We start from the raw sequence: 10,853 nt of genomic DNA on the forward strand, positions 1-10,853 counted from the left end.
ACTGTATGGAAAAGCCACTGGAATCAGACTGGGTAAATCTGTAAGTTGGATCAGTCAGTTCAGACATATGATTAAGAAAGTAGCAATGACTACATATCTATTTGTAATAAAAATGCTTTAGAGATGTCTAAAAGAGTTGAGGAAAATAAAAAAAAAAATAATTAAAGAGGTACCTATGTCACCATGATATATTCAGGAAACTAGAATGAAACTATAGGCTATGTGTGATTAAAGGTCAAAGATACAGAAGAATTTCAGCAACAAAATATTAAATACTTTATGTGATAAGCAATGAGGTCTCAGAAATTACCCTTTATCTCAAAAGTTTAGAAGCATTGAGTAGTTTTAAACAAGAAATGATTAGATAATATTTAAATTTGAAAAATTGTTTTGTCTACACTGTATAGCAGAAAGAAAAAGAAACTATTGCTGGAGGTAATGAGAGCCATTATCAAGCTATCAAGGTGAAGGAAGAAAGGAAGGATGGAAGGAAGGAAGGAAGGAAGGAAGGAAGGAAGGAAGGAAGGAAGGAAGGAAGGAAGGAAGGGAGGGAGGAAGGAAGGGAGAAAGGAAGGAAGGAAGGAAGGGGAAAGGAAGAAAGAATGACCTAAATAAAGAACTGAATTTCCGAGAAGTTATATGACTCTCTATGTGTTTTACAGCCAACGAGTGCTAGAACTAGAACTTGAAGCTTGGGCTTGCTCCAGGGTTTTCTCTAGTATACTATGTTATCTTAAGAGAATGCAGTCAGTGTCAACCCACCTCCTCCTCAGGACCACCTCAACAGGATTTAAGAGAATTGCCCAGAACTCTGAATGTTTCTGGTGAGAGCATGTCTCCCAAGATCCACCAGAGATTTCCCCATGTGCCACTGCTATGGCCTGAGACTGATTTGACCAAAGCAATATGGTAAAAATAATGATACTGCAATACTGGCACTATCCTTTAAGAGAACCAGTGGGTTTTCATTTTGCTATTCTTAGAATGCTACCTTGGACTAAATATTGACTGCCTTGAGGCCACCTTCCTCTGAGGTAGCCTAAGCTGGCATGTGGAGAGGCCACATGAAGAGAAAGGCCAGACAAAGTATCAGTGAAGAGACTGTTTGGGACATAGCAGCACCATTAAATACCAAGTGGGGAAGATATGTGGCCTTAAACATATTGACCCAATTGAGCTACCTGAAACCTCTATAGCTAAGATAAGCCCTGGCACACAACTGCCCTCACAATTGTGAGTATAATGAACAAGTTGGTAAGCTACTAAATTTTGTGACAGTTTGTTCTGCAGCAACGAACAATTGAAATTATTCATTGATTTATCCATTGGTTCTTTATTTTTGTATCTTCTTAAGTTGATACTTTTATGAATGTCAGGACTTGTCTATTTGTCTCATTAATATTAACAGTTCCTAAAGCAATAACTGGAACATAGTAGTAATTAATATATATTTATTGAAGGAACAAATTCAAATGGATTAAAAAGAACACAAAAGAACCCTTCAGAGAATGTATACTACTTGATAACTGACTGGATACAGCTGGTTGATAAAAAGAAAATGCGGTTTGCTTCTAGATCAGTGGTTCTCAACCTTGGCTGCACTTTAGAATCACCTGGGAATCTTTTTAAAATCCTGATTTCTGGGCCTCATCCTCTGGAAATTCTGTTTCTTTGTTACTAATGTTGTGGCCCCACCCCATAACAAAGAAACAAAGAAACAGAATTTCCAGAGGATGGGGCCCAGAAATCAGGATTTTAAAAAGATTCCCAGATAATTCTAATGTGCAGCCAAGGTTGAGAACCACTGGTCTAGATTTTAAGTCTTTTCAACTAATGCAAACAGAGAAATCAGGAAAAAACTGGTTAAAGACCATAAAGAAATATATTTGGTATATATTCTAGTTCAGCTATTAGGACATCTAGGAGGTAATGATAAGTGGTGAGTTCCATAATAGAGCTTAAATATCAACAAGTTGTATCCTTGATACAAAATGAGTACAATTTCAATAAAAGAATAGGTATAGTTTTAAATTATAAAATAAAAAATAGGAAGAAGATAAAACTGAATATAGTCCATTTGATTTCATATGTAGGAGGTCATTTGGAAACTAAATTAAAACAGATTCAATAAAATAAGGGAAAACTAGCTTAATGATAGTAGGTGGAGAATTAATGCAAAAATAAGATTTAGAAACATCAAATATTAACTACTCTTTCAAGAAAATTAAGTTATAAACAAAACAAAACACCCAAAAAACAAAAAACAACAACAACAACAACAAAAAACACCAAAGAAAGAGAGTTCTACAGAATGATTATGATCCTGATGATCCCACCATTTGGTATAAAATATGAGAGCTTGTGAAAGAAGATAAGTAAACTTAACCTCTAACTATTCCTAAAGTAAATTAGAAAATTGAGAACATGATGGCACTTCTCAGTATTGAAAAAAACAAAAAGTCATGGGGATAAGTGAGAGCATAACAGGGGCAAACTTTTGACTCCTTAGTACAGTTTATAACACTATTATCATTGCTTGAGGAATATGATATAATTTCCTAAAGCAATATATAATATATCTGAGATCTGTTTTATGTCTAAGCTATTAAAAATCTGATATAAATAACAAACAAGATAATATTTATTTTGAAAATAATTTTACTTCTGTCCAGACTTCAAAGAAATTGTTACTAGTAATCAAAGATCTAATAAAATTCTATTTATAAAGCACTGAACAGCATGTGTAAAATTATTGAAGCAGACTAGAGACTACTAAGTCAAATTGATGATTATACTGCTTTCATCTTAAAGTGCAAATATCAGCTCATGAGTCATTGCGCCATTATGTCTAATGATAAGATATGCTTATACATGCTTATATTATCTTGCTTTTACTAGATAAGTAAATGCAATTATACTAGGCAAAGTGTGTGTGTGTGTGTGTGTGTGTGTGTGTGTGTGTGTGTGTGTGTGTGTGTGTTTAAATGTGTGGAGGGGAATCAGGACAATATTATAAGTTTTATAATTCTGGGAAGATAACAGGTACTTTAAATGGCCTGGAAATATTTGTCACTTTGATTATTTTAAATGTATCTCAACCATTCATATACCATTTAATACTTAAAGTTTTCCAATATATAGTAAAAGGATTGTGAAGGAATTGAAGACTATGATAAAAAACAATATATTCCTATTCTCCATATGTAAAATAAAAGGAGGGAGACGAAGGAAGGAGAGCGAGAGAGAGGAGAAAAATGAGATGGAGGGCAGAGGGGTTGATAGATATGAACCTGATATGCTCCAAAATGTTACACTTTTACTAGACAATAGCCTGGAAAATTAACCTACAGAATATGGTATCTTAGAAAGAAGAAAGAAGTATAAGAATAGACTAAGATAAAAAGTGTTTCTCGGCATCCATGTCTCCCCTTAGGAAATATATGCTGGGTTGCTGGGCTCGGTAGTTCCCTTGGGCTAGATTTGTTTTCCAAAAATGTGGAAGTACTTCTGACCAACTCAAGAAATTCTATATCTTTGTTTTATCTTAGACATTATAATTTATGAATTATATCATGATTGATAGTGCAAGTGACATCTATTATGAGCATATGAACAGGAAGTGATGGCATGTACCGTATATATATAGACACATACAGTTCATTTTGGAACTATGATCTTTAAAATGTTATATAATGTTATCTCTGGGCCTCGATTTTATTATATATACCACTAGAGTAATGTTTCAGGTGATTAGAAGCCAAAAGATGTCATGAAAAGTGGACAAAACAAAGAATATTTTTTTAAAAAACTTATTTTTATGATTAAGTTAATATTAATAGAATGAGGACAAAGAAAGAGAAAAATGTTCACTGCTATTCAGAATTTAAGATTTCTATGTTGGCCTTTCTAAAACCCTTCCCTCTAGAACACTGCCAGTACATTGTAAGTACCTTATATGGCTACTTCCACAAGTCACCTACTTACACAATCAGAGGCTAGTCTCTTCCTGATTTGCAATCATTTACCATTACACTGGGTCTCACCTCTTTGAGTCTTGTTGGGTCCAAGCTTGCTTTGGCCAAATAAAATAAGTTCAGTATTCAGTAAGGAGAGAACCAACTGAATTGAAGCCAGTCTAAGAGAAATCTTTTCATTAGAATCGATGTACATCACACTCCATTGGCTAGTGATTGGTTATGACAGGTAATGAGAAAGAAATCCCAAACTTTTCAGTAAGAAGCAAAAGGTGTAAAAACCACACAGTGCACAGATGGTGGTGAAATGAGGCTTTCAAAGTGCTAAAATACTGAGTAATTCTGACAACACTGAGAAGAATGAGCTGTTCATCACTCATTTTTATGTGTGACACTCAACTTAGCATGCACACCTATTTCACAAGGATATAATTAACAGTGTATTATCCTCTCGTTAATTAAAATGACATGCTATAAGTTGCAGTGGGTGGAAAGTATGCTGATTAAAAGTTATCCAGGAAAAACCATGTATAAACAATTTAATAAAAATCATCAAATTATAATTTGAGTTATTAATTTAAATTTTATTATTAAATGAAACTCAGTTTATGCAATTTTATCAAGTTAGATGAGGTTTTTTTCTATGATTATAATTATTATGTGTTTTCTAAATCCTTTACAAAAATAAGTAAATGAATTACAGTCCACAAAATGGGTCAAATATTTGATAATCAAAATGTATATCAGAAATTGTTTGACTATTATTTTAGTGACATGCAAATTAAATACACTTTAAGCATTAGGGCAGTACTAATTCACAACCATTATTTTACTCATCACAGAATAAAGAGAAAAAGAAAATGTATTATTTGTTCTTGTATTCTATTAATGGGTATAACTGTTTTCTATTTGTATTGAAAAAAATTGTGTCACATAGAGAACCATAGAGGTCACTTTAACTGTTAAAAACAAAGTTTTTTTTCTAATAGATTTTGGCTAAAATATCAGACACACTTCTATGCATGAAGATATGCAATATTTTTTAACAATAAACAAAGAGATCCAAACTATCTTTTATTTTCATTGGACTATAAATGACATATATTATACCATTGTATAATATAGCATCATATTAGTTTCAGATGTACAACACAATGATTTGATATATGTATATACTGTAAAATGATCAATACAAGTCTAGTTAACATCCACCAATTGTACACATAGTTAAATTTTTTATTGTATGAGAGCTTTTAAGATCTACTTCTTAGCAACTTTTAAATATACAACACAGTATTATTACCTATAGTTTCCATGTTGTGCATTATATCTTCAAGACTTATTTATTTTGACCACCATGGGTGAAAATGGCTGAAGTACTTTTTTGCTGACATTAAAGTTACTTAAAATATATCTTCTAACTTAAATGATATATTTAAAAATCTATGGATGTTTTTGTTTTTGATACTTGGCTTATTACTTAATAATGTAAATATTAAAAATAACACAGAAAGCATGGAATCAAAATTGGATCTGTTTTCAAAATAATATGTTCTTTAAAATAAACTTCCTCATTATAATCAGGAAAATCATTGATGACATCTAAAACATACACTAATAATTAAAAGACAAGTCACAAAAGTAAGACAGAAATCAAACAGAATTCAAGACACTCAGAACTCATTGTTAATTCAATATGTCTATTCCTGAAGTTTTTATTGACTTGCCCTTAAGAGGCATATAACAAACGATATTATAATGTTGATTTAAGTGTGACAAAAACCCAGCACCATAAGTTATTTCTCCCTGATTATAATTTTTCTCAAAATCTCTTGTATTTACTCCTTCTTTCCATTACAATCCTAACTCTGCACTAACTCTCACATATACTATTGTAACAATTTAAAAAGGATATGTTTAAAAAATAGTAAAAATTTAATTTTAACCCTACAATACCAATATCCACACCTACAAAATGAAAAATATATAAATGTAGTGTATATAAAGTACTATTTAACTTTTATTTCAGATAACACTATTTTTTATACCTTTGATTTCTAAAATACATTTTAATGACTTCCCATAGTTGGCAAACTGAGATTGAATTCTCTACTTTGTTCTTCCTAATAGTCATTGAACAATATGAATTTACTTAGTACCCTTGAACTATACACTTAAAAATAGCTAAGATCGTAAAATTTATATTATGTATTTTTGCACTATAAAAATTGGGGGGAAAGCCATGATGTGATTCTTATATAGATTCACAGTACATTATTATCAACATATTGATAATCTGTAATTATATATAATACATGTAATTACCAGGCTTATAGACTTATTCCCAGTTGCTATGAGTGCTGGCTTCCAACTAATCAAAGGTACCACCTTTTCTGAAGAATTTTTCCTGGTCATACAGGAGCTGCTCAATTGTTCAAGTGGGTCATTATCTGTCCAGCAACTGTCAGATGACCACAGCCAATGACTTTCTTCCATGGTGATACTGAAGATTGTCTCCCTTGCCCCCAGGGAAAACAACTCTGGTTCAATTAGTGCTGCAAATGTCTTCATGGAATCTTGCTGAAGCAAGTAGTTAGATAAAAACAACACTTTTGCTTGGCTTTTCCCTATGGTTTATGCTTCTCCCTTCACCTTCTTTCTCTTGAAAGTTCTACTAAGTAAATGTCTTGGCCAGGTACCAGCTCTGGTTCCTGGATATCAAACCTAAATAGTAGCAAGAATAGCATTTGTGTAAGTTATCTATATAAAAGCCTAGCAGCCATTATGACTGAGCGACCAGAATGACTGGAAGGACAGGTTGACTGGTTGGCACTGACCACCAGGGGGCAGACGCTCAATGAAAGAGCTGCCCCCTGGTGGTCAGTGTGCTCCCACAGCAAGAGTGCCACTCAGCCAAAAGGCAGGCTCATGGCTGGCGAGTGAAGCTTTGGTGGCGGGAGCCTCTCCCACCTCCACTGCAGCACCACACAGTGGAGTGGCAGGCACTGTGGGGCCAGGATGAGCGGCAGCAGAGCTGCGCCCAGCCGCCTGCTGCTTCGGTATTGCTACATCCCTTGGATGAGAGGATTGGGCCAAAACTTGGCAGTCTGACATCCCCTGAGGGGTCCTGGGTTGCAAGAGGGCACAGGTCAGACTAAGGGACCCCACCCGTGCACAAATCTGTGCATTGGGCTTCTAGTTCAATAATAAAAGAAAATACTCTCAAAACTTAGGATCATCAAGTGGAAGAACATAGAAGACCCCTCTATTATAAACAACTCTAATTTTCAGCATAAACATGATCTTAAATTTCAAATTTGATAATGTGCCCAATGCTTTAGGAGTGCCTGTTGCAGTTTAATGTATAAAATTCTTTAACTTTGTGAGTGTTGTCTAGAATATCACAGGTCTGGAAAAACAGATTGAAACCATTCATAAAATTTTGCCTATTATGGAAGGTAAGTCCAGATGGATGGCATAGGAGATAGCCATGGACCTGATGTTAGCAACATAATAATTTTATTATAAGTAGGTTGGCTTACAAAGTAAAAGAAACTTAAAAAAAAAGCCTAATGGGCATATGGGAACATCCGGGAGGGTATTTTACAATGGTGAATGGTGTATGGCTGAAAGATGATTGCCTAGTTATTTCTAATAACCTTTGCCAGAAAGTATTAAGCAGAATACATTATGACTATTTAAGCTCATGAGATGGTGCAAAAGAAGAGCATGGGCTATGGAATTTTGGCAAGCATCCAACAACAAAACAAATAATAATAAAGTAGCTTCTTCTCTGGTATGCCAGCTCTTATAGCATGAGAATATGAAAGAGACACTAATGAGAAAACCAGCAGCTGTCAGACTTAGGAATGAATTGGCACATGGAATTTCTAGATATCACATTGGCATTAACTTATAATTTATTATATTACTAGAGGCCAAGTGCACTCAGCCCAGCCTGCACCCTCTCTCAGTCCAGGACCCCTCAGAGGATGTCCTCCTGCTGGCTTAGGCCTGTTCCCCATGAGACAGTTGGAAATCCCTCTCACAGTCCGAGACCCTCACTCCTTACTGCCTGCCTGCTCACTGCTCCTTACCACTGAGCTCACTGCTCCTCAGCACTGCCATGGAGGCAGGAGAGGCTCCCGCCACTGCCACTGAGCTCACCAGTCGAGAGCCCTATCTTTCTGTGTAGTTGTCTGTGGGCCAACTGCTCTCTTTCTTCTCATTTAGGGCAGGCAGCATGTGAGGGCAGAGTGCACTGTCATGGAACGCAGAGGGCTGCCAGGCCCACAGGGTGAGAGGTGAACACAGAGGACGCTATCTCACCCAATTGTGGAGCAGGATGGCTGGCCAACATCTATCTGCCTGACCCCACCCAGGGAGGGACCGAGCAGGGTGTCTGCCTCTCCATTCTCCATCCTTCCATCTGTGACACCTGTCACCCTTGCCAGGCCTCTCCCAAAGTGAGTTCAGCTCAATCCCTGAATGTAAAAGGGCACGGGAAGTGGGGGGGCCTCCACTCCAGTGCCCCCTGATTCCCAGCGGTAGGACCTGGTTGACAGGACGTGATCTCAGGACGGTGGCCACAGCTGCAGAACATAGATCTGTTTCAAGAAAAGTTGGGAATGCAGACTTACGTATGAGCCCCTATTCCAAAGGGTGGCAGTTTATTCACATTGTGGCAAAGACACCTTCACGAGTAACATAAATGGGTAAAGTCAGGGCCAAACTGGGCCATTTCCTCATCCAATCTCTCTGAGATGCGTGGACAGAACCCAGTCTCAGCTCCTCGCAGGACACTTCCGAGGTTTTTTGGGCTTAAAGGACAGTAGTCTGTCTCCATTCTTGTTCTTTGGTATTTTTTTCATCATTGGATAAAGGGATACGTACATAGGGCAATCCACTCGAGATACAATATTCCAGTTGCACCCATGTGATGAGGACAGTGCCCCTCAGAGGGAGGGAGCCAACAGATGGGTAGCAGGGAATTCTGAAAACCAAAGCGATGACAGATGCTAAGCCTTTCCTTCACGTGTCTGACACCCCTCCTCAGGCGGCCTGCAGGCTGGGCGTCTGCTGGACCTTTACCACTTGATATCCTGGGAAGGTGCCCTGGGCCCTACTAGGCAGTGTGCAGGGCTGCCTGGGCCCAGGGGGAGTTGCCCCCCATCCCCCCCCCCCGCCCCAGCCATTCCTGCACATGGGCGCTGGTCTCCAGGGGCCACACCGGGATGGCAGCATAGATGCCTTCCATCTGCTGCAGCAGTGTCCTCTCTGCACACCCGTCGTCTGCCTGGGCCTGGCTCCTGCCACTTAGACCAGGCCAGGACCTCCACAAAGTGGCAGGGGAACTTGCCCCTCTACAGCTTCAGGACCACTTCTGGATGTTCCGAAAGCTGTAAGCAGCCTCAAAGCGTAGCAGAACCTCTGTCCCTTTCAAGGGTGACCTCCTGGAAGTCTTTGTTCCTCAGGGTGCGGTAAGTGAGCACCCCCACATCCTTGCTGAACAGCTCCTTGGCAATGTGCCTGCAGATGTGCACCAGGTACCCGTCGGAGCTGGCACCCTCATGGAGCCTCACCTTCTTCTCCTTCATGTCTCCAAACAGTGTCCACAGAGGCGTCATTCGAGGCGAGGTCACTTTGCTCCATTATCTGGACAATTTCACCTGAGGTTAACACACAGCACCCCAGGAACTATGTAAAGCTGTGGGGACATCTTCGCAAAGGGCCTCCAGTTTCTTGTCATACACAGGGCCACAATGATGTGGAAAATCTTGTCTGGGGACAGGTTCTGCCATCTGGTGAAGTAATCCTTCACCAGAGAGCCCATGATCTGCTGGAGAGACTTGGCCATTCAGAGGTGGGGGGGAGGGGGTGACCCAGTACACGCTCTACATATCAGTCCCAGCCGGGGAAGGTGGAGGTCAGCATGGGTAGCTGGCAGTACCGACGCACAAATTCCTTCTGACTCTCCAGGATGCTGAAGTCTGCACTATCTTCATGTCAAAGACAGTGTGCCCCAAGGCTTTTCCGGAAGCCACAGAGCCTTCTGGTTGCATCAGTGACACTGAGGCTGAATTTAGCAGCAAAATAAGGCAGAGACTGAGGACACACGGACACTGCCAGCACCTTGTGCTGTGAGGCATCACATTCTTATTAAGGTTCAGAACACAGAAGAAGACCTTGGTGTTCTGTGGAGAAACTTGGACTCCTTCCTCTGCGGTCACACAACTGTCACATGCCAGGCAGTCTCTCAGAAATATCTTGGCATCGGCCAACTTATGGAATTCTCCCTTCTCTCCGTTCTGAGCCGGACTCCGGACGCTGACTGCCGCATGCTCTTGATCATCGGTTTTTGTTATTTTACTACATTCCTTCTGTTTGCAGTGATCACACTTCATCTGGAGCGGGGCAGGCGGGGGCTGACTCAAGTGACCTGGAGGAAGCACAGGGAGAGCAGTCAGTCACCACTGGCCACCCCAGGATACTGGCACTGCTGACAGTATCCTTTCTTCCTTGTGGAGCATCTAGGGAGGGAAAGCAGCTGGAGTGCCCGAGGCTGAGTTCCAGGAGGCCGGCAGCGCTGTCGGGATCATGCCGGAGGCTCTGGTCCGTTGGTGCCTGGTTTGTCCTCTGGAGATTGAACCTACAGGACTACTAAGGAAGCCAGTCCCCAGTTCCGCCCCGCCTCCACCACCAATTGATTGGAGTCTGAGTGCCAGGAAGAGGGACCGAGAGGCCTGCCTTCCAGCTTCTCACCAGTCCCCGCATCACTCACTCCAGTTCCCTGTTAGCCATCCCCTGATCAATGCGAGCCTATGGGCTGGGGGAGGACCAAGCAGTCTGCCTTCTGCCTGCTCACCAGTCTCTACTGCC

At 39.7% G+C, this 10,853-nt stretch overlaps 1 pseudogene; it reads right to left on the reverse strand.

Annotated features, from left to right (window-relative positions):
• Positions 1 to 9,099: 9,099 nt before the first annotated feature.
• On the reverse strand, positions 9,100 to 10,378 carry LOC118650610 (annotated as a pseudogene).
• Between the last annotated feature and the right edge of the window lie 475 nt (positions 10,379 to 10,853).

Source organism: Myotis myotis, unplaced genomic scaffold, assembly GCF_014108235.1.
Source record: "Myotis myotis isolate mMyoMyo1 unplaced genomic scaffold, mMyoMyo1.p scaffold_m19_p_3, whole genome shotgun sequence".
Lineage (NCBI taxonomy): Eukaryota > Metazoa > Chordata > Mammalia > Chiroptera > Vespertilionidae > Myotis > Myotis myotis.